This window comes from Triticum urartu, chromosome 4A, assembly GCF_056163025.1.
Source record: "Triticum urartu cultivar PI428250 chromosome 4A, HENAU_Tu73, whole genome shotgun sequence".
NCBI lineage: Eukaryota > Viridiplantae > Streptophyta > Magnoliopsida > Poales > Poaceae > Triticum > Triticum urartu.
Genome location: NC_141876.1, coordinates 609,194,652 through 609,207,047, shown reverse-complemented (window position 1 = coordinate 609,207,047; position 12,396 = coordinate 609,194,652).

Below are 12,396 nucleotides of genomic sequence, written 5' to 3'. Positions count from 1 at the left end.
GGACACCGGAATGGTTCCGAGGTATATCGGGTATTTACCGGAGTACCGGGGGGTTACCGGAACCCCCCGGCGAGTTAATGGGCCTCAATAGGCCATAGTGGAAGAGAGGAGGAGGTGGCCAGGTGTGGTGCGCACCCCCCTAGGCCCAATACGAATTGGGGTAGGGTTTGGGGGGGGCCTTTCCTTCTCTCCCTCTTCCCTTCCTTCCCCCTCCTAGTTGGACTGGGAAAGGGGGGAAACCTACTCCTAGTAGGAGTAGGAATCCCCCCTTGGGGCGTGCCCTAGGAGGCTGGCCCTCCCCCTCCTCCGCTCCTTTATATACGGGGGAGGGGGCACCCCATAGACACACAAGTTGATCTTAGCCATGTGCGGTGCCCCCTCCACAGATTTCCACCTCGATCATATTGTCATAGTGCTTAGGCGAAGCCCTGCGTCGGTAACTTCATCATCACCGTCAACACGCCATCGTGCTGACGAAACTCTCCCTCGGCCTCAGCTGGATCTAGAGTTCGAGGGACATCATCAAGCTGAACGTGTGCAAATCGCGGAGGTGCCGTTCGTTCGGTACTTGATCGGTTGGATCGCGAAAATGTTCGAATACATCAACCGCATCACTTCACGCTTCCGCTTTCGGTCTACGAGGGTAAGTGGACACACTCTCCCCGCTCGTTGCTATGCTTCTCCTAGATAGATCTTGCGTGATCGTAGGTAATTTCTTGAAATACTATGTTCCCCAACAGTGGCATCAGAGCCAGGTCTATGCGTAGATGTTATATGCATGAGTAGAACACAAAGGAGTTGTGGGCTTGGGTATATACATATTGCTTGCCGTTACTAGTTGTTTCTTGATTCGGCGGTATTGTTGGATGAAGTGGCCCGGACCGACATTACATGACTGCGTTCATGAGACTGGTTCTACCGACGTGCTTTGCACACAGGCGGCTGGTGGGTGTCAGTTTCTCCAACTTTAGTTGAATCGGATTCAACGAATAGGGATCTTTCTGAAGATCAAAAAGCAATCACTACACCGCGTTGTGGTTTTTGATGCGTAGGTAAGAACGGTTCTTGCTAAGCCCGTAGCAGCCACGTAAAACTTGCAACAACAAAGTAGAGGACGTCTAACTTATTTTTCAGGGCATGTTGTGACGTGATATGGTCAAGACGTGATTATATAAATTATTGTATGAGATGATCATGTTTTGTAACACAGTTATCGGCAACTGGCAGGAGCCATATGGTTGTCGCTTTATTGTATGAAATGCAATCGCCATGTAATTGCTTTACTTTATCACTAAGCGGTAGCAATAGTCGTAGAAGCTATAGTTGGCGAGACAATAACAATGCTACGATGGAGATCAAGGTGTCAAGCCGGTGATGATGGTCATCAGGACAGTGATTTGAAGATGGAGATGAAAGGCACAAGATGATGATGGCCATATCATATCACTTATATTGATTGCATGTGATGTTTATCCTTTATGAATCTTATTTTGCTTAGTACGGCGGTAGCATTATAAGATGATCTCTCACTAAATTTCAAGGTATAAGTGTTCTCCCTGAGTATGCACCATTGATACAGTTCGCCGTGCCGAGACACCACGTGATGATCGGGTGTGATAAGCTCTATGTTCACATACAACGGGTGCAAGCTAGTTTTGCACAAGCAGAATACTCGGGTTAAACTTGACGAGCCTAGCATATGCAGATATGGCCTCAGAACACTGAGACCAAAAGGTCGAGCGTGAATCATATAGTGGATATGATCAACATAGTGATGTTCACCATTGAAAACTACTCCATCTCATGTGATGATCGGACATGGTTTAGTTGATATGGATCACGTGATCACTTAGATGATTAGAGCGATGTCTATCTAAGTGGGAGTTTTTAAGTGATATGATTAATTGAACTTTAATTTATCATGAACTTAGTACCTGATAGTATTTTGCATGTCTATGTTGTTGTAGATAAATGGCCCGTGCTATTGTTCCGTTGAATTTTAATCGTTCCTAGAGATAGCTAAGTTGAAAGATGATGGTAGCAACTACATGGACTGGGTCTGTAACTTGAGTATTATCCTCATTGCTGCACAGAAGAATTACGTCCTAGAAGCACCGCTAGGTACTAGGCCTGCTGTAGATGCTACTGATGACGTTAAGAACGTCTGGCAGAGCAAAGCTGGTGACTACTCAATAGTTCAGTGTGCCATGCTTTACGACTTAGAACCGGGACTTCAACGACATTTTGAACGTCATGGAGCATATGAGATGTTCCAGGAGTTGAAGTTAATATTTAAAGCAAATGCCCCGATTGAGAGATATGAAGTCTCCAATAAGTTCTATAGCTACAAGATGGAGGAGAATATTTGTGTCAGTGAACATATACTCAGAATGTCTGGGTACCACAATCACTTGACTCAGCTGGGAGTTAATCTTCCAGTTGATAGTGTCATTGACAGAGTTCTTCAATCACTGCCACCAAGCTACAAAAGCTTCATGATGAACTATAATCACAAGGTGTCGTGGTTTTGTCACGACAGATGTCCTAGAGAAAGGACTTAGTTGTGGAGCCATCGCGACGGGTTAGCTTGAAGGGGTTAAAGCGAACACAAGGACGCAAGAGAGTTTATACTAGTTTGGCCCCTTCAGTGAAGGTAAAAGCCTACGTCTAGTTGTGATGGAATTGATGGGGTTTCGATGACTAGGGAGCAAACAAGCTTCGCCTATGTCTCGAGCTGTTGTCTGTTGTCCTTGAACCGCCGCCGGGTCGTCCCCTTATATACACGGGTGACTCCCGTCGGCTTACGGAGTCCCAATACCGGCTCATAGATGTGTCTGGTTTGGTCTCTACTTATTCCTAACTTACAATATAGGTTAACTATTAACGCTAGTTTATGGCTGCAGGCCTTGAACCGACCATGGGCCTTGAGCCCTCGTCTGTCTTCTTGGGCTTTAACATACTTAACTACTGACGAGGTTAACCCGGCCCAGATAGGCCGGTTTACGCCCAGTAGTAATATCCCCAACATTAGGCCCCAGATTGATTTGAACGGGTTCATGTCAATCCTTTTATAAAAACTTCACCTTCAACATCTTCTTATAAATTGGTAAACCGCCATGATGTCATCTTCTCTGATTGCTGTAAGCCGGAGTGACGTCACCTGTCATAACGAAGCTATCCATTATGTTTCTTTGTTTAATAGATCGGCGGAAATCGAGGCGACAACTCCGTTTTGTGGCCCCTTGATTGTCGCGCCTGACTTATGTTCTTTTGCCTTATAAATAGGACCGAAGGGTCATTTCTTTTCTCCTTCCGTGCCTTCTTCGTCTTCCTCGCGTCGCCAGCCTCAGAGCTCCGCCGCCGCCGTCGACCTCTGCCTCATCCTTGGCCGCTGCATCAACCTGAGCGCACCAGAACACCGCAGCAACCTTCCGCATCTTCCTCAGCTCCGGTAAATCTTCTATCCTTTCCCCCGCAGATCTGGCCTAGGGTTTCGTAGTTCTTTAGTGTTCATCGTCTGCCTCTTGCTCATACGATAGATCTTTGGATGAATCCGCAAGTCTTTACTCTGTGCAATGATAGTTGTTTGACCTTTCGCCTTCACTTATGCATCTCAAACCATAGATCTATATGAACGTTTTGCTCATTGGTTCGGTACTGCTCCCTTGAACCTCTAAGTATTTATCTTTTTTCTGAACTTGCTTCAGATCCAATGCTGTAAAGAACTCTTGTGAAACCTGTTTCTGCGTACCTGTCCATCCGCAATCTCATCTTTTTAATGCTTAGATCAGGCGGTTTAACCTTATAGAAAATTTTCCAAACCGGTATATGCCATTAGTCCCCTTGTTGAACCGCCAGATGTTGGTTGCTTCATGAAACTCCGGTTCAGATAGTTCTGTCTCCGGTTTACCAGTGCATATACCAATCGTACCTTGATCAAATGCATTTTTGAACCGGGATCTTCTACCTTGTAGATTCCATCATGGCCAAGCAAGTATATGAGTGCAATTGGGTTCCTTCTCGCGTCACAGAGGATCAACTGGACGATTTAGTCCTGATTGGCGCTTTGGGCAGCAAAGATACCATCCATTGGAGGGCTCCTGGCAAAGAATGCCCTCCCACACCTCGAGAAGGAGAGGTTGTTGTTTTCGTAGATCACTTAGCCCGCGGCTTTAAACCGCCCGGTTCTAAATTTTACCGGGATGTCTTAGCCGATTTCCAACTCCATCCGCAAGACACTGGCCCCAACTCTGTTACAAATATGTGTCACTTCCAAGTGCTCTGTGAGGTGTTCTTTCAAGAGGAGCCCACAGTGGAATTGTTCAGAGACCTTTTCCATCTAAACCGCCGTACCGAGTTTACTGATGGCTCTAATATGGAGTTGGGTGGCGTGGCGATTCAGAAAAGGAAAGAGGTCACATACCCTCACGCCAAGCTGCACAGTCACCCCAAGGAGTGGAATCAGACATGGTTCTACTGCAAAGACACCTCCCCTGCTGGTGAGAATCCCTTGCCTGGCTTTCGTCCGGAGCGGCTCAGCAATACACACCCTTTTCCTCAGAGATTGACTGCCCAGGAGAGAAGCAAATATGCTCCCCAACTGTCAAAGCTCCGAACCTTTATGGCCAACGGCTTAACAGGGGTTGATCTCGCTCGCTGTTGGATATCATGGAGCATACTGCCCCTTAGTCGGCGCTCCGGTTTGATGTGCGAGTATACTGACAGTGTGGATGACCCACTGCGACATTCAAAAATCCAGCTCTCCGATGAAGAAGTCACAGAGGCTGTGAATAAGATGCTCAATGAACCGGAACACGTCTGCGCTAGAACCGGCCTGCTTCCCTTCTGCGCCACCAACAAACGGCCAGCTGTAAGACTTTAATTTTTTCTCTTTGCTGAATCTGTTATTGATATGTCTGGTCATTGTTTAATATCAGTGTATGCGTAATCAGGGCAATGATCCGTTTTGGAGCAAAAAACTGCCGCAGGAGAAACCAGAAAAACCAAATAAACCGGAAAGAGCAACTCAGCAAAAGACTAAAGCTGTGAAGAAGACTGCCCACAGGAAAAGAACCACTGCATCTTCTAATCCGGCCCCTGATGATGATGTGGATAATCCGGATTTTGAGGTAGAGCTTGACTCACTGGGTTTATTTTTCATGCATCTTATTGATGATGATATTTGTCACGATGATGCCGAAGCCAGCCACGCGGATGTTGCAGAGGTAATTATTCTCTCTTCCGATTCAGAAACTTTGCCTTCACAAAAAATCCGCCAGGCAAACCGGAAAGTTAAATTTTCTCATCCTCTTGCTTATTTGGATCCTAAATTTCTTATGAAGACCCAACAACACGAAGCTCGTCGCACAACCCGGCACAGCGGCCAGGTAGTTACCTCCGCCGGTTTACCGAATAGTCCGGTTCGGAAATGCCATTCAGAGGTCTCTAATTTGCTTGTCAGTGCTTGTCCTAAAGCGGGCTGCTTTCGTCAACCTCTTAATCCGTCTGACTCCGATTACCAGGTTACTTCCCACTCATCTTCTGGCGAGTCATCGGCTACTTAGCTCCCACCGCTTAAAACGATGCTTGGGTAAGCTGTATTTCTTGTGATGTTTGCAGTACATCGCCTTAGAACATATGTTGTATTTGATTTTATTATTCTTCTCAGGGCCAAACCTAGGCCAAGCAAGAAGGCCCGTCTGGACAAAACGGCCGAAGAAGATGTCATTCTTGAAGCAGGCAAGACACCCAATGTTGAAGCGGCTATTCCTGAGGATATTCCCAACGATCCACCGCAGCAAGATGATGATCCTATTGCTGAAGAGAGACCTATTGATACCTCAAGTCCTGTCAATCAGCCCACAGGTTCCATCCGGATTGAAAGCTCCACCGGTCCAGCAAAACCTACTGACAAGCCAACAGCTCCAGTGCAACCCGGCGGTACCAAGGATGATGAGGTTGTCATTACTGGCACTGGCCATACTGAGCCAAGCAATCCTGTCGCTTTATCCAAACATTCTGCCAAGGAGGAAGTTGCTGCCTTTAGCAAAGGCAAGTGGAATGCTGATCTGACGACTTACGCTGCTCTGAACGCCCAAGATATCCATTCCGGCTATCTGAACCGGCTGTATACCAGTCGCGACTATGAAGCCGGTCTGGTTAATATGATGAAAGATAAATATGAGGTAACTTCCATATGCTCCTTCCTGCTTGTATGCTTCCATTCTTGCTGACTCTCCTAGCCCCCAAGGGCCGGTTTGCAATATTCTTTCAAACCGGGACTTCATAAATCTTGATGCTTTGAAATTCGCTGATGTAGCCCCCAAGGGCCGGTTCAACTTAGCGTAGTTAAACCGGTACTTTAAGTAATTGAAACTGCCGTATCAGAATATATATGAGCAAATAGCCATTAGCCCCCAAGTGCCAAGTTGAATACTTGTATTGATCTTGGGACTTTGTAAACACTTGAAAGATGAAGATCGAATATGCATTAGCCCCCAAGTACTAAGTGCATAACTTGTTATGTGATTAGTACTTGAATCCTTATACCGATTTGTTGAAGCATATATCTGTATGCATGCAGGCGGAGCTGAAGGCGAAAGAAAACCAAGTCACCGATCTCCAAGAAAACCTGAAAACCCAACAGGCTGAAACCTCCAAAGCAAAAGAGGAATTGGCCAGCGCTTTAAGCGCCATGGAACAGCTTAAGGAGAACTTCAAGAAGAAGCGGGCGGATTGGGCCACTGAAAAGTCCGCTTTGATCAAACGAGCAGAGGATGCCGAGGCTGCACTTAAACCAGTAGCGGATGAACTGACCAGCATAAAGCGGCACGTGCATGCCATGACTACTGCTATCTTTGGTAAGCCAGCTTGCCTTCTGAATTGGCTCTGCCTTCTTACGGAGTCGCCGGTTTATTAACCCTTTATGGTATTTCAGGGACACGCATTGGTCACTTGGGGTCAGATGTGCGGAAGAAATTGAAAGCCGCCTATACATTGGTTGAACAATTGTATACTGGTGCCCAGCGGATCATCTGTACCGCATCTCATAACAAACCGGCGCCCACTTTGATTCAAGATACTCTGATGAAACTGTCGGTGCTTCCTGCCCGGGTTGAAGAGCTGAAGAAATCTGCTGCTTGAACCGGTGCAATCAATGCCTTAATCCGAGCAAAAGCCCGGGTGCCGGATTTTGATCCTATTGAAGCGGCTCAGGGCTATCCCAGCTTGAAGGAAGACGGGTCAGAATTTGGTGAAGTGGATCTGCGAGCAATAAATCGGGAGGTACGTCCGCTAGCCTGTCAACTGGCTGAAGAAGCAGACTTGTCTCATTATCAAGCCCAATATGACAGTCAGAACAAGCGAATAGCCGCACCAATCCATGAATCGGAAAATTTGATCCCTCCAATCCGTAAGCATACTTACGCTCCCGATATTGACCCGTCATTGCTGATCCATGATGAAGCTGTTTTTCAAGCATTAATGGGAATCGACTGGACAATTGTGGATTTCCAGCCACTGGGTAGAGAAATGGAGGCTGAAGCGGCGCAGGATGACCCACAACCATCAGGCCGGGCTGGTGACCAAGCTTGAACCGGAAGCCGGTTTAAAACTGCATCTCCTTTGCGAAAAACAATTATATTATTATGGGCACCATGTTGCCTTGTAATAGGGTAGCTGATACTTTTGATGTTGATATGCCTTCATGCATAATTTGTTCTTCCTGTGGTGATGAACTTTCCAAAGCACCTTCTGCAATAAAAAACTCTTCAAGTGCCACCGCGGTTGTACCGTCCAGCGGAATATGATGTCTGCATATATGAAGTTAAAACATCCAAAAAATTCTTAAGTATATGACCAAATGTTTGTGATACATAATACCTGTCCTCGTTGAACATGAAGTTGGCTTGGCCAATCTTGAAGCGGAGTTCTTTGCAAGGATCAAACCGTGCCGGGTTATAATAAACACCGTGTTACTCCATAAGAGGATGTTAACAACAAGGATCAAACCGGGCAAATAGTCTCCGGATTGACGTGAACTGTGTTCCGTCAATTGATTGGTTAAAAAACTTTGTCGGTTTAAAAACGCAATAAAAACAAAAACCCCCCTTCAAAGAAAAGTGTAAATCAAGTGCAATGACAAAACTGTTGCAAAAAAGGTTTTATTTGAGCTGATCAGATGGTGTTACCATGGCCGAACACGACCAAGCTCCCGTTAGGTGTAACTATGGTTCTAGTCAGCCAGGTCCCCAAATGAAACCGTGGCATTTATGCCGATCAAGTGGCATGGTCATGGTTCGGGTTCGACCAAGCCCCCAAGTGATTCTGTGGCCTTAGGCCGATCAAGAGGCATGACTGGTTCAGACATGACCAAGTCCCCAAGTGATCTGGTGGCTCTCGCCTATCAAGAGGCATGGTATTGGTTCGGACATGACCAAGCCCCCAAGTGATATGATGCTTTTAAAAAGCGAACTCAAGGGGTAAACCGGAGGCCGCTTTAGAGCAACTCCGTGTAACCTCACATGATATAGAAGAACAGATACCCTGCTTTAGCTAAGGTTCTGGTTTATTATATTTAATCATACTATATACATTGTCATAATATGTACACAAGTATAGCCAATGGCTCAGGTATAGTAAGGCCGAAGATGAGCTATGTTCCATGGCCTGTTGGTCTCCTCCTCTGATGTGCGCGAGTCTTTATGCTCTCGAATATCGATCAGATAGTACGACCCGTTGTGCAGATTCTTGCTGACCATGAAAGGCCCCTCCCAAGGTGGGGATAGCTTATGCATATCAGTCTGATCTTGGAGGAGCCGAAGCACCAAATCTCCTTCCTGAAAGGTTCTGGTTCTGACTCGGCGACTGTGATAACGACGAAGATCCTGCTGGTAAATCGCCGATCGGGTGGCTGCGATGTCACGCTCTTCATCCAACTGGTCCAAAGCATCTTGCCGTGCTGTCTCGTTGTCCGCTTCAACGTAAGCCGTCACACGAGGTGAATCATGATAGATATCACTGGGGAGAACCGCCTCTGCTCCATAAACCATGAAGAACGGTGTATATCCTGTTGATCTGTTGGGTGTTGTATTGATGCTCCATAACACAGATGGTAATTCTTCTACCCAACAACCCGGCGTTCTTTGCAAAGGAACCATGAGCCGGGGCTTGATGCCTCTCAAGATCTCTTGATTAGCTCTTTCTGCTTGACCATTGGATTGTGGATGTGCCACTGATGAAACGTCGAGCCGGATGTGCTCCCGTTCGCAGAACTCCTTCATAGCACCTTTGGACAAATTGGTACCATTATCTGTGATAATACTGTGCAGAAAGCCAAACCGGAAAATCACCTTTTTGATGAACTGAACCGCCGTGGCCGCATCACACTTGCTAACAGGTTCTGCCTCCACCCCCTTTGTAAACTTGTCAACCGCCACCAGGAGGTGGGTCTTCTTATCTTTGGACCTTTTGAAAGGCCCAACCATATCCAGCCCCCAAGTCGCAAATGGCCAAGTAATTGGAATCATTCTCAATTCTTGAGCCGGTACATGAGCATGTCTTGAAAACCTTTGGCAACCATCACATCGTCTGACCAGATCCTCCGCATCAGCATGAGCAGTTAACCAATAGAAGCCATGGCAAAACGCTTTAGCCACCAGAGACTTTGAACCGGCGTGGTGACCACAATCTCCTTCGTGGATCTCACGCAAAATTTCACGGCCTTCTTCAGGAGACACGCAGCGTTGAAAAGCTCGTGATACACTGCAATGATGCAACTCGCCGTTGATGATAGCCATGGACTTGGATCGCCGAATTATTTGCCGGGCCAGAATCTCATCCTCTGGCAACTCGCCCCGGTTCTTGTACGCCTGATAAGGAAGCTCCAATCCAGAATAACATGAAGAGCGGCCACCAATTGAGCCTCCGGATCAGGAATAGCCAAATCCTCTTCACCAGGGATCTTGACCGACGGGTTGTGCAGCACATCCAGAAAAACATTGGGCGGGACCGGTTTGCGCTGAGAGCCCAGCCGGCTTAAAGCGTCCGCCGCTTCATTTTTCCGCCGGTCCACGTGGTCCACCTGATAGCCTTTGAAAGAACCCGCAACAGTATCCACCTCCCGACGATATGCTGCCATGAGTGGGTCCTTGGAGTCCCAAGTGCCAGACACTTGCTGAGCCACAAGGTCCGAATCACCGAAGTACTTAACTCGACTTAGATTCATCTCCTTAGCCATCCGGAGACCATGGAGCAAGGCTTCATACTCAGCTACATTGTTAGTACAAGGGAACATTAAGCGGAGAACATAACAAAACTTATCACCTCGTGGGGAAGTTAATATGACTCCAGCCCCCGAGCCTTCCAACTGCCTGGATCCGTCAAAATGGATGGTCCAATACGTGTGATCCGGCTTTTCTTCAGGTGCTTGCATTTCCATCCAATCATTGACGAAATCAACAAGTGCTTGAGACTTAACCGCTGTCCGAGGCACATACTTCAAACCGTACGGCCCCAGCTCTATGGCCCACTTTGCAATCCGACCAGCTGCTTCCCGGTTCTGGATGATATCTCCCAAAGGAGCAGAACTGACCACCGTAATTGGGTGCCCTTGGAAATATTGTTTAAGCTTCCGGCTTGCCATAAAAAATCCATACACCAGCTTCTGCCAATGTGGATACCTTTGCTTGGACTCGATTAGCACCTCGCTGATATAATAGACCGGTCGTTGAACCGAATGCTCCTTGCCTGTCTCCTTTCGCTCCACCACAATAGCCACGCTGACCGCCCGAGCATTGGCAGCAACATATGGCAGCAATGGCTCCTTGTCAATGGGAGCGGCGAGCACCGGCGGATTGGCTAATTGTCGCTTTAAGTCCTCAAATGCTTCATCAGCAGCAGAACTCCAGACAAACTGATCCGTCTTCTTCAACATCTGATACAAAGGGATTGCCTTCTCACCGAGGCGACTGATAAACCGGCTTAACGCAGCAATCCGGCCTGCCAGGCGCTGAACATCATTGATACACTTTGGTTTAGCGAGGGAGCTGATGGCTGTGATCTTCTCCGGATTAGCCTCAATTCCCCTATTGGACACCAAGAAGCCTAATAACTTGCCCGCCGGTACACCAAAGACACACTTGTCCGGATTAAGCATCATCCTGTATGTTCTCAGGTTATCAAAGGTTTCCTTCAAATCATCAATCAGAGTCTCCTTCTCCCTGGACTTAACCACGATACCATCCACGTAAGCATGTACATTACGGCCAATCTGCTTGTGAAGACAATTTTGTACACACCGTTGGTAAGCTGCTTGAGCACTCTTGAGCCCGAAGGGCATAGACACATAGCAAAAGGCTCCAAAGGGAGTTATAAATGCCATCTTCTCCTGGTCCTTAACTACCATTTTGATCTGATGATAGCCAGAATACGCATCCAAAAAATTTAAACGCTCACAACCCGCCGTAGCATCAATAATTTGATCAATACGGGGGAGGGAAAAAGGGTCTACTGGACAAGCCTTATTAAGATCTGTGTAATCCACACACATGCGCCAGGTGCCGTTTTTCTTGAGAACCAGCACCGGATTGGCAAGCCACTCAGGGTGAAAAACTTCAACAATAAAGCCAGCTGCTAAGAGCCTGGCTACCTCTTCTCCAATTTCCTTGCGTCTTTCTTCGTTAAACCGGCGGAGGAACTGTTTCACCGGTTTATATTTAGGATCCACATTAAGTGTGTGCTCAGCGAGTTGCCTCGGTACACCTGGCATGTCAGAGGGCTTCCATGCAAAAATGTCCCGATTCTCACGGATGAACTCGATGAGCGCGCTTTCCTATTTCGGATCCAAGTTGGCACTGATGCTGAACTGTTTGGACGAATCACTAGGTACGAAGTCAACAAGCTTAGTTTCTGCTGCCGATTTGAATTTCAGGGCCGGATCATGCTCCGTAGTTGGATTCTTCAACGGAGTCATGTCCGCCGGATCAACATTGTCTTTATAGTACTTCAACTCCTCGGTGGCACAAACCGACTCTGCATAAGCCGCATCTCCTTCCTCGCATTCCAAAGCGATTTTGCGGCTTCCATGAACCGTTATTGTCCCCTTGTGACCCGGCATCTTGAGCTGCAAATACACATAATAGGGCTGAGCCATAAACTTGGCGTAGGCCGGTCGCCCAAACAGGGCATGATAAGGACTTTGGATTTTCACCTCTTCAAACGTCAATGTCTCTGACCTGGAATCATGATCATCCCCAAAGGCCACTTCCAGAGCTATCTTACCAACGGGATATACTGATCTGCCAGGCACTACACCGTGGAATACTGTATTAGACGGTTTGAGATTCTTATCTGCTAATCCCATACGACGGAAGGTCTCATAGTACAGGATGTTAATGC